Source organism: Panthera tigris, chromosome E1 (assembly GCF_018350195.1).
Source record: "Panthera tigris isolate Pti1 chromosome E1, P.tigris_Pti1_mat1.1, whole genome shotgun sequence".
In the NCBI taxonomy this organism is placed as follows: Eukaryota; Metazoa; Chordata; class Mammalia; order Carnivora; family Felidae; genus Panthera; species Panthera tigris.
Genome location: NC_056673.1, coordinates 22,510,187 through 22,525,333, shown reverse-complemented (window position 1 = coordinate 22,525,333; position 15,147 = coordinate 22,510,187). Strand labels below are relative to the sequence as shown.

The 15,147-nt window shown below is 43.9% G+C and overlaps 1 protein-coding gene across 3 annotated transcripts in view; it reads left to right on the top strand.

Annotated features, from left to right (window-relative positions):
• Nucleotides 1–1,742: 1,742 nt before the first annotated feature.
• Nucleotides 1,743–15,147, top strand: part of RFFL (ring finger and FYVE like domain containing E3 ubiquitin protein ligase) — a 66,052-nt gene continuing 52,647 nt past the window's right edge. For all 3 annotated transcript variants that reach the window (XM_042967032.1, XM_042967033.1, XM_042967027.1), the window contains exon 1: nucleotides 1,743–1,949. The gene's annotated coding sequence lies outside the window, so the exon portion shown is untranslated. The remainder of the gene's footprint in view (nucleotides 1,950–15,147) is intronic.

The window sequence follows — 15,147 nt, the reverse complement described above, 5'->3', positions numbered from 1 at the left end:
GAGGAGTGTGGGTAAATGCAGCTCTGAGACCTCCTTGCTTCAGAGATCTGCACATTATTTAGCAGCATTCCAATGATTTAGCTATAATATGGACCAGAGGGCCCTGGGAAAAAAATGACCTCCATAGGATGTTATGAATCTAGGCTCTAACCCATAGATTGAGCGCACTTCCCTTTGGAACTGAGCATTCGGCCTGTAAACTGAGCTTACAAAAACATCTCTGGGCCTCACCCTGTCCTTGCTCTGAACCTATTAACTTTCTATGACTATAATTAACACTGAGAGAAGGAGAGATCAGGTGGAGAATACCGGGCCTTAATCACAGGTCACAAATCCATTTCAGAATGAAGATGAACAATGTCCTGAGAGGGGAAAATAAGAGACAATAAATGCCTTCACTGGGGGAATTAAAGCCCTGGAGAGAAGCAGAGAGGACAGAATTCCATCAAGGAAAGTTATGAATATAGTCAGGTAGGAAAAAGATGAGCACATTTAATTTAGGGGTAGGAGGCCTCTAGAAGGCTAGTCTTTTCATGAGTTCCTGGGGATGGAAACACCTGGTTTAAAATTTCAACTTAGCCTTTTTCTACCTGTGTGGCTTTGGGTGAATTAATCTTCAGATCCTCGTTAATAACATGGGAATGACAGGACTCAGTTTGCTGGGTTGTGAAGATTGGAAATCATACTTGTGAGAGTCTACGTGTATAAATGATAGCATTTTTACATCACTTCCTTGTGATGCTCCTTATTTTCAAATACAAACTGTTCACAACTGTGGGAGGTTTTGATAGGAACCTAAAAATAGGAGAAAGTATCACTAGACTTGGTCAGAAGAATGATGAGAATGTATATTATTTTCCTAAGGCATTTTCCTAGTCTACACTGGCTAACGATCCCCCATGCAACCCATGTGCTTTATAGTTTGCTAAGCACTTCTCCGTAGTGCTCCGTAATCCTCATACCAACCTACCTCCTAAACCATTCCAATTCTTTCAAGAATGAGGAAGCTGGAGTTCGGAGGTGTTAGTACCTGCTGAAAGGTACACAGCCGATGAATAGCCAGGGTGGGCTCCCAAACACAGGGTCATTTTCCTTTTACTAAGGCCTTCCTCTGAGCAGTTTCCTCGCCCTCTTAGGGTAAAACTAACCCTGGGGGTTTAGACTGGGAAATCCTAGAAGAGGGAGGTGCCAGCGAGTGAGTGGGACAAGCATGGTTTTGATGTCTTACAGATCTGGCTTCTAATAGCTTTCCAGCTACAGAACCTTGACTAAACTAATGAACCCTGATGGGCCCGGGTTGCCTCCATTATGAACCATTACCTGCTTATAGCATTGTTGCGAGGAACAATGAGATAGGAGAGGCGACTCACAACCTCTTACAACGAAACAAGTTCAAAGATGTTAAGGGACTCGTTCAAGGTCACCAGGCTGGACCACCATCTAGCTGAGCCTCAGACCTGGACTCCAGCTCGTCGCACAGTCTGGTGACCAAGGCAACGAGGAGCAGAGGGATGCCCAGATAGGGGCGAATGCAGGCATCCACGGGACTCAGGTTCAGACTCGGCCAGCCCCGCCTCCGGCGGCCTCAGCTCCGCCAGGGGGCGCGCTCGGAGGCTGCGCTCTAGCCCGCCGCGTGCCTCGCCCCTCTCTATGGTGGCTCGGGCGCTGCGGGAGCGGAGGCGCGCTCCCGAGAGGGGGCGGGGCCGCGCCGGGGGCGGGGCCGCGCGAGGGGCGGGAGCGGCCGGGCCGGGCGGCTGGGGATGGGTGGGGGGGTCAACTTCCTGGGGCCGCCCGTGAGGATGTCGCGACCGCCCCCCGGTGCCCCTCAGCCCCGGAGACGCCGCCGCGGCGGAGTCCGAAGCCCCCCTGCCTGAGGTGTCCGCGGCCCGGATCCGGCTCCTCCCCTCCCCTCCCCTCCCAGGTGCGGACCGGGCGGGCGGCCGCGGCAGGTGAGGAGGCGGCGGCGGCGGCGCTGGGATCCGCGGGGCGCCCGGCCTGGGTGGGGTCCTGGGGGAGGCCGGGATGGGGGCGCTGCTCGGCCTCGGCTCTCGCCGCGCTGTGGTCTGGAAGCGCCTCCTCCGTGCGGGGCGCGGCCTGGGACTCTCTCTGCCTCGCTGGAAGTCTCCGCATCCGGGGCAGCTCGCACCTGTCCCAGTAAAAGTCCCTCCAAAGAAAGCATTTCACCTGTGGGGGCAGTAACAGGAGACGGGTCTTTTCAAATATCCCCAAACGCCTTACATACCGGCAGGTTCAATTGGCTTGTGGGGGGGAAAGATGCCGCCTTACGGCAGAGGAAACTGAGTCAGGGACGCGGCGGCCTGGTGCCCCCTTAAAGGAGCTGGCTTGTCCCTGCTTCCTAGCGGAGGAGCCTTTCGGGCCTCTCGGAAGGAGGCGGCTGGAGTTTGGAGGCTTAGTGGAGAAGTTTGGGAAAGTGCTCCCCCCACCCCCTCCCGCTTTAGGGATTTGTCCTCTGTTCGTGTGAGGTGGTGTGTGAGGTCGTCAGTGGCCAAGACGGAGAGGGAAGTGGGGCCTCTCTGCAGCCGGCAGCCCCTGAGACATTTGCCCAGGCGTAGGGAAGTATGGCTAGACCAGGGGAGTCAGAGCATGGCAGGCATCTGTCTGCTCAGAGCCTGATTTCGGGCCGGTAGAAGATACAAACAACAGCATATTTTCTCCTTTTTGTTGGCCTGTCATTTATTCTAGTGGGAAAAAACTGCTTGTGTAATCAAGGAAGGGTGTATCAAGCTCCTCCCAGTCTACCGCAGGGAGGAATTACGGTTAGCTTGGAAATAGGGCTTTACCCACTACTGTCACTTTGCACCTTGGCTAAAGGCCACGGTGACCTAATTACAGACATCCACAGGTGCATGTGGCCTTCTAGAAAGCAGCGAGTTCCTTATTCATCCCCTTTTACAGGTGGTTTGGAGGACCGGGAAGATTTCCCGTCACTCCTGTTGATACAGCTGTCTGGGGAGCCTTGTGATTTTCTTAGTGACAATTCAAGTTACTGCAATGTGACCAAAGCTGTCCTATTTATTGAGCCATTTTTTTTAGGAGTGGGAGTAGGCAGGGGACAGGTGCTGGGCCGAGTTCCTATACAGAGTTCCAGGGTTGGGAGATGCAGGGTTGCTCTCTGTTCAGGGGATTTCAGGTTTGAATAACTTCTTTATCTTTTTTTGTGTTCTTTTTCACATTCAAGGAAGTGGGTGATGGCAAGTATTTCTGAAGCATTATGGCATATTTCCTAATAATTTTGGACTTCAGAGTACAGTTCATAAATTACAGTTGATTTAGAGGTGTTATTTTTCTTAAGTTTGGAAGTTGTGTATAACAACTTGATGTGGCAAGGCTAAATAATAACTTGATTGTGCTTGAAGGAAATTTCCATGTAATCTAGGAGACACCCACACACTTTAATGTCTATATCTAATTATGAAGATAAGCCCACTAAAAACTTTCAAATTGGTCAGGTAGAGGTAGAGAGCTGTTACTCTGACTGTTTACATTGGGATCAAGGGTTTTAAATTCTCTAAATTGACTTAATTTAACCATTTGCTAAAATAATACGCACAAAACAAGAGCTGTTCTCAGATTAGAAATTAATTTTTTTTTTAATTTTTTAATGTTTTTATTTATTATTGAGAGACAGAGAGACAGAGTGTGAGCAGGGGAGGGGGGGGGGGCAACAGAATCTGAAGTAGGCTCCAGGCTCTGAGCTGTTAACACAGAGCCCGACGCGGGGCTCGAACTCACCAACTGTGAGATCATGACCTGAGCCGAAGTCGGTCGCTTAACCGACTGAGCTACCCAGGTGCCCCAGAAATTAATTTGTTTTTAATCTTTCTCATGGCCAAGGGGTTGACATAACTAACTGCTTAGCACTATCTAATAATGCATCTTTAAGGCCTCTTAAGATAGCAGTGGAAAAAGCATTTTCAATTACCAGCATTTAGAAAAGACAAAACAGCAACAGTAACAAAAAAGGGCACAATTTCTTCCCTAAACACATGTTCACTGTCATGTTTATTATAGCCACACCCATCTGTAAGAGTATTGTCCCTAGAACTTTCTGGAAACACCTATAGACACCTAAAGAGTGTTAGGGGGACAAATTCCACCTTGATGTCTTATAATAGAATCTTTAATGCTGCTATTGCTTTAATGGTAGACTAGAGACTTAAAAAAATATTTATTTTGAGAGAGAGTGCTGCACCCACGAGCAGGGGGAGGGGGAGAGAGAGAGAGAGACAGAGAGAGGGAGGGTGGGAGGGAGAGAATCTCACGCAGGCTCCACAATATCCACTCAGAGCTCCACATGTGGTCTGAACCCACGAACCTCAAGATCATGACCTGAGCTGAAATCAAGAGTTGGTCGCTCAACCGACTGCGCCATCCAGGCGCCCCTAGAGACTTTTATATCAAACTTGTACTGACCATAGTGTTTATATTTTGGGATGAAAGTTTTAACCTATGTACCTTTCGAATCTCCTCACCTCTCCAATACAGAGCTAAGTTATAATTTAGAGTTTAATGAGAATACATAGTTTTCAATTGCTATTGGTTAAATCTCAAGGGACGAGCTGCTTTATTATTGTTTGGTAATGGTTACTGGTTTGGTAATGATTACTGGTTATTTTTGTTTGGTTACTGGTTATTGGTAGTGGTTACTTGTGTTTATGTAAGAAAGATTTTGGTAATTATAAGGACAATCTGTATTTTTTTATTACATTTTTTTGGTTTATTTTTTAATTGAACTATAGTTGACACACAAGGACAGTCTTTTTATATGCAAACACATGAACTCCCATTCTTTCAATAGGGAAATGGTTTGGTCATTTTCTTGTATCGTGACTTTATATTATCAACAGCGTTTTAAATAGGACTTTTTTTTTTTAAATTTTTTTTTTCAACGTTTTTTATTTATTTTTGGGACAGAGAGAGACAGAGCATGAACGGGGGAGGGGCAGAGAGAGAGGGAGACACAGAATCGGAAACAGGCTCCAGGCTCCGAGCCATCAGCCCAGAGCCCGACGCAGGGCTCGAACTCATGGACCGCGAGATCGTGACCTGGCTGAAGTCGGACGCTTAACCGACTGCGCCACCCAGGCGCCCCTAAATAGGACTTTTAATAGGATATTCTGTTACATCTCAAATGAAAGCCATCCCTGACAGGAAGGAATCCTAGGCCTTGGCTCTCCCAGTTTCCAGGATTTATCAGTTGCCATGGTCAGGACAGTGGTTTTATCTAATCCTATAATGCCATTCTTACTTTAAACCCATTATCTTCCTTTCTCTTGATTAAGATGGTCATGAAGTTTCTTTGCTTTCCCCTGTGCAGGTTGAATATTCCCCATTTTTGATGCATTTGGGCCTGTTAACGTTCTGAATTGGAGCCAAACAGTTGGTTAAGAGAATCCTACTGCACAATCTTAAACATTTTCCTTTTTCAGAGCAAGCATAAAATCTGTGTTTCCTCTGGGGGGGAAATTACCTTTTTGAATCTGATAGGAAAACCAAAGCTGGTTTTTCCAGCTTTGTACCAATACAAAATCTTAACCTTTCCTTTCTGGTTTTGCCAGTACAGTGACTGGTGACAGTAGTGAATGATGAACTAGAGCCATTGGGAGATCCCCAAGTCTTCCCGAATCAGTAAAAAAAAGGTCACATTGTATTCAGTGCAACCTTTAGCCTTTTTAGTGTGTTTTATTGCAAGGAGTTCCCAAAAGTCAGCCATTCCTTGAAAGCTGCAGTTTGCAGCTGAGTCACTAAGGGGTTCTTTAAAAATACAGATTTCCCAGCCCCACCTCCTGGAGATTTGACTGAGTGAATGAGTGATGACCAAGAATCTACATTTTATTTATTTATTTTTTTTAATTTTGTAAAAATGTTTATTTTATTTTTGAGAGACACAGAGCATGAGCTGTGTAGAGGCAGAGAGAGAGGGAGACACAGAATCCAAAGCAGGCTCCATGTTCCGAGCTGTCAGCACAGAGCCCAATGGGGGGCTCCAACCCACGAACTGTGAGATCATGACTTGAGTGAGATCATGACCGAGCCGAGTCAGAAGCTTAACTGACTGAGCCACACAGGCGCCCCAAGAATCTACATTTTAAAAACCATTCTGGCATCTATTTCCAAAAAGGTCCCCAAAGCGATTCTGATATGCAGTCAGGTTTGGGAGCCACTGTTGCACTGCTTTGAAATTCTTTACAAATGGTAGTCCCTTTAAAAGCATCATTATGGTATCCAGGATGTTTGATTTGCTAGAATAGCCCATTTCCTAGTCATGACAGATAACAAAGAGCTTTTATAACTTTTATGTAAATTACTTTACAAAGAGGCACCCCCCCACCCCCCGCCCTCCCGCTGTATTATCTATCTGGAGTCATGAGGGAGGGTTGGTGAAAGTAGCTTCCTTTATTTCCTGAGTGGACAAATGAATGATAATGTGGAAACGACTGGAGGTCTGAATCGGTAGTCGAATCTAGTTACGATCAGTGTTGGATAGGAGAGATGCCTGGGAATTCTCCGCGTGTAGGATTTAAAAATAAAGCCAACTTGCCAGATGTTTCACTGCTTCATAGCCAAAGAGCTTTATTGAAAATAATGGAGGCTTAATAGTCAATAAAATTTAGTCACGGGTCCTTTGCGGAGTTCATGGAAGGAAGCACAATTGCTGAAGTACAGAACCATCCCAGTTAAAACAGAATTGGGGCACTCAACATGTTAGTTAGGGAATTGAACTTGGGAGAAGTGTAACAGTTGAGGAAATAGACAAACCTGGTTTTGAATCCCAATTCTTCCACCTCCTGGCCTCTGCTACTTCAAGACACGTTCCTTAATCTTTGTCAGCTTCATTTTCTTCATCCCCGAGATGAAAATAATACCTGATGGGATTGTTCCGTGGATTAAAAGAGAGAAGATACATTCTTTATACATTGCAGGCAACTCCATGAATGTTCACTTCTCCTACTTTCTGCTAGGATTTCTATTCCAGAGGCTTAAGATGTCTTTCTAAATCTGGCCTTCTCTGTATCTCTTTCCAGGAATATCTACTCTGTCAGCTCTTTTAGAGAGTCTCTGAAAGAGTGAGGACTAAAGTTAGGAACTGGATGATATGGGTAAAGAAGAATGAGTCATAGGACACTCAAAAGTGTTTTTAGAATGAGAGGAGTATAGGCATATATCCAGAGTTACTGTTTGCAGAAATGAATTAATGCCATCCAAATTCAGCCATACGTACCTGTCTATCTGGGTGGTAGTGTGCGGGCACTCACGTCAGTCTAGGAGGCTGTAAGGGTGGCCCCGTTAAGTAGCAGCTGACATCCATTTCTTCCCTCATCTCCCGTTCTCCCTTTCGGTCTCTTTTGTTTCTCTTTCCCTCTCTCCTCCCTTTCAAAGTGCCCTTCCTTTCGACTTGCCAATCATGCCCCAGTAATCACAGGCCAGGCCCCTGAAACTCCAGGCTAAAAGAGAGGTTGCTGGTTGCTAACACCTGTCTCCCAGCTAAATGAATAGGCCCTTTTGTGGGCAGGATGTTAAAAAAGCTGATTAGTACAATACTGGCTTAAAGGACCTATTAATGATACAGCATATGTAAATCAGAGAGTGATTCAAAGCCATTTTCAAGATTTCTTTCTTATACCATATATTTATTTTTTATATTGAATTATGATGTTGGTTGAAAGTTTGTGTCTAAACCATGAATCTGTTTATTGCCCAAACAGACTAATTTTTGTCATTTGATTGGGAATCATTTATATTCTAAAGAAGTTTCTACCCTTAAGGGCCTTTGTATTGTTCAGCAAATGTCTAACTGGTGTGTAATACAATTAAAGTTTTGTTCACTGCGCTGCTGACATAATTAGTTTAATTTCTGCTCCTTATATATTTCTCTTGGCAGCTGGGAAATTAAAATACTAGATGTTGCATAAAACTGCTTTTTTGAGGGGGTGATTTTACTGTCAGTTGAATGGACTTAGGCCCCAGGGTACATTTTTTAAGATGTCTTATTCAACTTTCCTGTAATAGTCTTCTTTCTCTCCATAGAATTAATGTATTAAGGCACATAATTGGCTATTTAAGCATTCAGAAGAGACAATGTTTGGCCTTTACCCCATGATTATATTTTTTCCTTACATCTCTTTTGAGGAAATGTGTGTAATTTTTGAAACCTCTAAGTATATTACACTTACACGAGCATGTGGACTTTTGCAAAGACTGGAGAATGGAGTGGGTTTCTCTGATAAGGTGTATTATTTAATGCCCTCCCCAAATCACCGCTCTGTTCTTTTTAGATCATAGCGTTTGCAGACCTGATGTGAAAGTGGAGAGGCTGAGCTGCCTGGCAAATCCTCCTCACAATTTTTCTATGATACGTTTCACAGAAATGGCTCTAGTCTTCAGGAACAGAAGTTGCTTTCGAGGAGACTTTACATTTAATTACTCTAATCCGCCCTTCATTTCCTATAGGATTCTTGCAGAGATTCTCACCAGGCTGCTGATTTCATGGAGTCATGACTTTACACAGGCTTTTAGCTCTGTTAAGGCTTCCAGCCTCTTTTTGTGTTTTTTGTTTTTTGTTTTTTTTTTTTAATGGAAAGTGACCTTGGTCTGGTAATTTCTCCATTGTCCTCTCCTATAAAAAGATAAGCAAAACCTTCTTGCAATCTCAGCAGCCTTTTTCAGCAGCTACCCCTCGTGCTGATTTTGAACTTTTAAAAAATTTTGTTGAGCAAGTGTTACTTGACTTTTTAAAGCTGCCCCTCTCTGGTGCTGGGGGCTAGGCCCCCATCTCCCAGTTTAACATGCTCAGGCCTTCTGGAATCGCGTATAAAGACCCGATTTCATTGTCTCTGGGTTGTGGAGTGGTCAGGGCTCCCTAGGACAACTGTTTGTTTCCCCGCAGTCCAGTTCTAAAGGGAGGGGAAGCCCATCCCCATTTGAACTACCAGGAGCCAGTCTGATCGCCGAAAACATTTTAACTGCCTTGATCCTCTTGAAAGACATGCTGCCTAGTCATCCTGAAACTTACAGGAAGTTAGGCCAACTGGAGGCTCTGCTGGCCTCTGAGTGGTTAATGCAGTTCGTTAGTAATCAGCACCATTGTTTATTTGCAACTGCTGGATTATGTTAAAAGACTTGCAAAAAAAGAAAAAAAAAAAAGCTTTTCTTAAGTAAATGGAGCATCCTTCTCTCCCACCCCATCTTCTTCATGCTCTACTCATTTGCTTTGGAAAATCTTTCCAGTCTCAGTCCAGATAACAGGCATACAGACGAACAGCACAAGATTTGATCCTAAAATGTATAGAAGTGTGTTGTCCCTCCAGCATTTTCTGTGAATCTTACCTTTTTTCTTTATGATAATGTTTAAGACATCTGCCTGGGAAATAGCCTCATCCTATTTCTGCTTCCAACCTTTTCCTAGGTCCTGACCACAACCAATTAATTACACCTCCTCTTGACCATGGTAAACTATTATTTTGTTAGTGTGGAAGAAGATTCACCAGAGCATAAGGCTTTAATCAAAAATGCTGGACAAAAGGAGCATTCTAGTTTGAAGAAAGAGAGCAGAGTGTTTTCTAGGGCTTGCTCTAGCAGCAGTAGGTCAGCTGAAGTTCAGTTAGTTGGAGGAATCTTTAGTCAAGGATGGTTCTAGGAAGAGGGGGAATTGGTTTTTTTGTAAAGTAGTAGCCATTGTTTGGGCATTTGGGATTTTTTGGAGGGGTGAAGAGGGAGAGTTAGGGGCTAACATTTTGTACAGTTGGAAGAAGGTGGCAGGAAGAATTGCGGATGCTAGGACCTTCTCAGCCCATAGCGGCAAATTCTTAGTCTTTCAGCTTCTCTCCTGTTTGCCTTGGTTTCTACCTTTTGGGCATGACTGGACTTCAGGTACCATTCTTGGTCATTTTATTTACTGATGGAAGAATTTGCTTAGTCATTCTGAGTGCAAGCTGAAGTTTGCCAGTGTTTGCTACGGGACGGGTGGATGGGGAGAGGGGGTGCCTGAATATTCCGAGAAAGCTTGACAAAGGCCACTCCACCTTCCTTACTGCCCTCACCGTATAGTTGGACCCAGCACTCCAGATGAATCTGAATCCTCTACTCCCATGCCCACTGGTCTGATCCAGTTAGGTGTTTCCTAACTCTCTGGGTTGTTGTCACAGTTGCGGACCAGCAGCTTGATGAATAGGGACAGTGAACCAGCCAGTTAATAGGGGACATAAAAATGGTATCCTTCTGCCACTTCACCTCCAGATGATCTTCATCAGATTCTTAAACTTTGTGTGATAAAATTTTTGAGGGGTGCCTGGGTGGCTCAGTTAAGTGTCTGACTCTTGATTTTGGATCAGGTCATGATCTCATGGGCTGGGTTTGTGAAATCGAGCCCTGTGTTGGGCTCTGTGCTGACAGAGTGGAGCCTGCTTGGGATTCTCTACCCTGCTTGCAGGTACATAGGTGCTCTCTCTCTCTTTTTCTCCCCACCCCCTGTCAAAATAAATAAATAAATAAACATTAAACATTTTTTTTTCATACAGCATATCAACATGTCTGTAATATGAAATGAAAATACACTGACAATTATTTTTAAATTGGTTTTTATTTAAGATATAGGCTGTCCATACCTGCACTGTACACACTTTTGGAAATGCTCATAAACTGTAGCCTGAAATCCTCCTTGTCTCATCTTTTTAGAAACAACACAAACATAAAAATAAGCCACTGGTTTTATTTGGGAGGGATTGCAGAAAATTCAAGAGTTCTGGGGTGCCTGGGTGACTCAGTTGGTCAAGCATCCAGCTCTTGATTTCGGTTCAGGTCATGATCCCAGGGTTATGGATTGAGCCCTGCAATGGGCTCCTCACTGAACGTGGAGCCTGCTTAAGATTCTCTCTCTCCCCCTCTCTCCCTCCATCCCTCTCTCTCCCCATCCCTGCTTGCACTCTCTCTAAAAACAAACAAAACAATTTTGATGTCATAACATGTACATATTTACATGTATTTTAATTTACATTTGGTCTTCCCAACCAAACATCATTTTTTTTTTTTTTTTAACTTCTGTGCCCAACGTGGGGCCCAAACTCACAACCCTGAAATCAAGAGCCACAGGCTCCACTTACTGAGCCAGCCAGGCACCCTCACCAATGTCATTTTTATAAATGGGGAAAAGTTGGGGCATCTGGCTGTCTCAGTTGGTAGAGCACGTGACTCTTGGTCTCAGGGTCATGAGTTCGAGCCCCACATTGATGTAGAGATTACTAAAAAAAAATTTAACAATGGGGAAAAGTTGAAATTTGTTACATATTACAAATATTATAAAAGTGTATTAGGGGCGCCTGGGTGGCTCGGTCTGTTAAGTGCTGGACTTCAGCTCAGGACATGATCTCATGTTTCGTGGGTTCAAGCCCTGCGTCGGGCTCTGTGCTGGCAGCTCAGAGCCTGAAGCCTGCTTCAGAGTCTGTCTCCCTGTCTCTCTGCCCTTCCCCCAATCACACTCCATCTCTCTAAAAAATAAACATTGAAAAATTTTTTTTAAACATTAAAATATGCTTTCTGTAAGCTTTAATATACGAAATTAAAAATATTCTTTACCTAAGATAATTTATCAGGGATTACACACAAATTGTAACCTTTTTTATTCCTAAAAACATTGCTATCGTATATAAAAATATATGGGTGATCTCAAATTTTAGTGTGCCCCATAATCCCTGGGCACTTGTAAAAAAAATTCAGTTTCCTGCTTCTTAGCCTAGACCTATACAATCAGTGTTTGGGACTGAGGCTTGGATTTCTGACGACCATAATGATGATGGTGGTGGTGGTGGTGGTGGTGGTGATGATACTGAGAAATTCTGAAATTAGGAGGCTGCCTTTATTTTGCAGAGGAGGAATTTAAGGCCCAGAGGAGCTTAAGGCACTTTGAATAGCATTGTTCTAGGTGGTTCTGAGGACATTGATAATCACTGTCTTCCTCAGCTACCTGTTACCTGTAAATGAAACAGCCCTGAGCTCCCATCCCTGCTTGGGGAGAGAAGTTCCATCACCTGGTGATTTGCTAATTCAGAACCACAGTGTTACTACTTGGAGATTAGGTGAGGGATACTTACCTTTAATATGCTTAAGAATAAGTCAGTACAACTTGCATTTGGTGCCTGGATCAGGAGGAATGTTTACCTCTTTTGACTAAGCACTAAAAAGGAGTTTTCAACCTCTTGGCCTAACTGTGAGTAACTTTACTCACAGTTAATAAAACCTTAAAAGTGTAAGACAAAATAAAATGGGAATGTGCGGTTTTTTTGAGGCACTAAAGTTTGCGGTGCCTTTTTTAGAAGCCTTTTATAAGTAGTCTAGGAACAAATCTTCCTAGTTTGTGTTGCTGTAATGTCAACATGAATGTTGATATGGAGCAGGGGGGGATAATCTCTGCAGGCTTTGCAACCTGGTTTAAATTGCCTAGTTGGATAAAATGTCAAACTTGATAGATTATTGGAGCTGTTATTTTGGTGGTTAAACAAAAATGAAACTGTTTGGATGTTCTCAAGGAACACTGCTCCCTGTGTCTGGACTTTGCACTGGAGAAAGTTTCAATTGTTCAGAAGCAATACTAGTTAGAAAATGCAGCTTCTGTGGCTCCTAGCACAGCTGTCTAAATTACCAGCTCTGTTGGGGCCTTTGGACAAGCATTGTTGAACACTTTTGGAAACAATTTACGTTTCTGATTCCAAAACGTCTTGGCTGTTCCCTGAATAGTTGGGAAACCTAGAAGTGGAGAAAGGTATGGCATTGTGTCTAGATTATTCAAGTCAAAACTGTTTTCTTTAAGTGTCTCTCGAACAAATGTCTCTCGCCATCTTTCTGACTGGGGTGGGGTGGGGTGGGGTGGGGTGGGGTGGGGTGGGGGTGGGGGACTGTAAAGAGAATGTTGACTCCCTGGGCCTTTCTTTCCTAGTTACTGACTATTCAGTAGGATGGCATGTTGTCCGGCAGTGTGCCACCTACAGAGGACTTTGGTTATTATAACCTTGATTAGGAAAGAAGGATGGAGAACATGAGTGTGAGGATACAGATGTGTTTGAAAGTCTGTGCCTGCTGTGTGAAGCCTTGAATTTGCACTTTGAACATTTGATTTGGTGAAGGACATTATTAAAACTGTCTCGACAAAACAGCCCCCTTTCCTATTGAAATCATATTTTGCCCGCGAGAGTTTGGGAAGCATTAGGCCTGCTCAGCAGGATTTATTTTACTCATTCCATTGTGTAAAATGATACGTTTTTTCTGAACAGAATTGTATGCGTTGCTTGGTGGGAGTCAGGGGAAGGCTTACTCTTGTCTAAAAGTATGAGAGAATTTGGTGGAAGACTGATGAAAAGACTGACATTTCTTTTGCTGTGTTATACTTGTCTTCGTGCCATATTTTACCTGTATAAAAATTACCAACACTCCCTGTGTACTTGCTGTGTGCAGGGACTTGACTATATGAACTTATTTCATCCTCCCAACAGTTTTACGAAGCATGGGTACTAGTTTCTGTGTTCCACAGATGTGAAAACACTGCACAGAGAAGTTAAGTGATGGGTGCAAGGCCACACAGTGTTTGAACCCTTCTGACTGTGAAGTCCAAGCTTTCAACCACCAGGCTATAGTGGCCGCATGGTCCGCTGACACATCCGTTACCATTACTTTTCAGAGTATGTCTTCAGAAGTAGGTTCTAGTTCATATAGTGGTGGGCTTTGAAATTTCTTATATGTGGGCCTCTGTGTGGAATGGTATTTAAAAAGAGTATTAGGTGCCTGGGTGGCTCAGTTTGTTGAGTGTACGACTTGATTTTGGCTCAGGTCATGATCCCAGGGTCATGGGATCAAGCCCCACTTGGGGCTCTATGCTGAGCATGGAGCCTGCTTAAGATTCTCTCTCCCTCTCTCCCACTCCCTCTCTCCTTCCCTCTGCCCCTCTCCCCTGCTGGCTCTCTAGCTCTCTCTCTTAAAAAAAAAAAAAGAAAAGATGTTAGCAACACTTGTTACTTACTAGTTTTAGTTCTGTTAGCACTGAAGTGTTGTTTCATGGTTTATTCCAAATTCTAACATTATAATTGTATTTTTAAAAATTTATTTATTTTTTTGAGAGAGAAAGTGGGGCAGGGGCAGAGAGAAAATCCCAAGCAGGCTCTGCATTGCCAGTACAGAGCCCAGTGTGGGGCTCAAACCCACGAACCATGAGATCATGACCTAAGTCAAAATCAAGACTCGGATGCTCAACCAACTGAGCCACCCAGGTGCCCCTGTAATTGTATTTGGTGTATAAACCAGTCGCCCTTAAAAGCACATTTGGCTAAACAGCTAAAGCTTTGGCTTAGAGAAGGATTTATTGATGGCTTTTCATTTTTCAATTATTTTTTTTCTGGTGGGGGCAGTGTCTTCCTGTTTGTCACTAGGCCTCAATAAATTGCCTTCTACATAAGACATGTAGATGTTCTGACTTCCTGTTGTAAATGATAATGGAATAAATGGTGATAGACCATTTTCAGGAGGAAGTCCTGATCAGTATAGAAAGTAAAACTTTGCTCTCTGGGCTTTGAGACACGTGTCCTGCTTCCCCTACGTATGAAACCCTTGAGGACTGGCTTGAAGAATCACAGAAGAAGCATCATTTAATTTTTTTCTGCTAACCTCTCCCTCACATTTTTGGAGAATGCTCCTGAGACTTTTGTAAGGAAAGCTATTTGTAGTAAGAAGCCTGTCACATGTGAGGTGCCCTACCTGGTAACCACGTCTTTCACAATTTCTTTGTCTTGTTGCTGCAGTGTTCAGATGCTTTTGATTTCCAGCAGGGTACTTTTGGCTGAATGCTGAGCTGAAACTACAGCAGAATTCATTCTGTATGGGTTACTTCTGCCTTTTGGCTCATTGCTCATGGCTCTGGGGGAGCTCAGACGGAAATGCAGGGAGGGATGAGGCACAGGTAATGCCTGAAATGTATTTCAGGTGGTTGGGCCAGCAACTGATCCATGCTTAGAGAATCTTCTTTCTTTTTTTTCTGGCATGGTAGGAACTGCAAAATAAGAAGAAATGTGCTTTGCTTTACAAACTTTTCGCCTTTCTGGGTTCCCCGTGGTGATCGGACAGTTGAATGAGTAATTGCACTTTTAT